The following is a 543-nucleotide window of genomic DNA, read 5'->3' as shown; positions in this document are numbered from 1 at the left end:
GTGCTGCGTCCCTGATACCAAGTTGGCACGACCTACCTTGGCGGGATGCTTGTTTTCAAATACTCCTTCAAGCCAGCAACATCAGCAAGAGGGAAGAACTTTTTTTCTGTCAACCGGAAGGGGGCGCTGCAGGCATCCACGATGAGGAGGAGGACACCCGCACTTTGCAAGGTAAAGTCAGTACCGTTGACCTGAGAATGCAAGCATGGTTTCCTCCATCATCACCATTTCGGGTACATCTCCAGGGTGACCAGCCTCCCGCCTGCTTCTAAATCCATGATTCAAAGGATATTCCCAGGAATCACATTGTGGGTTTCATTCACTCTTTCCCAACAATAGGTGAAACTGCCTGCGTTCCTCTTGACTCTGCCTTGACTGATCTTTGCTGCTAAGACAAGATGCTCTGAGCAAGGCGTGGCCACCTCCACTCAGCTGGCTGAGGTGACTATAATGCTCCCACCTTTACTCATTCACTCACTCATTCAGGAGCATGCATGCGTGCACACACACGCACACCCGCAGCATCACTTTAAGTCAGGGATC

At 51.0% G+C, this 543-nt stretch overlaps 1 protein-coding gene across 1 annotated transcript in view; it reads right to left on the bottom strand.

Moving 5' to 3' along the window:
* Tmem2 (transmembrane protein 2) overlaps positions 1–543 on the bottom strand; it is an 80,946-nt gene that overhangs the window by 18,720 nt on the left and 61,683 nt on the right. The gene's annotated exons all lie outside the window — the stretch shown is intronic.

This window comes from Octodon degus, unplaced genomic scaffold (assembly GCF_000260255.1).
Source record: "Octodon degus isolate 3935 unplaced genomic scaffold, OctDeg1.0 scaffold00087, whole genome shotgun sequence".
In the NCBI taxonomy this organism is placed as follows: domain Eukaryota; kingdom Metazoa; phylum Chordata; class Mammalia; order Rodentia; family Octodontidae; genus Octodon; species Octodon degus.
Note: the sequence above shows the minus strand (reverse complement) of the source record. Positions and strands in the feature narration are given on the sequence as shown.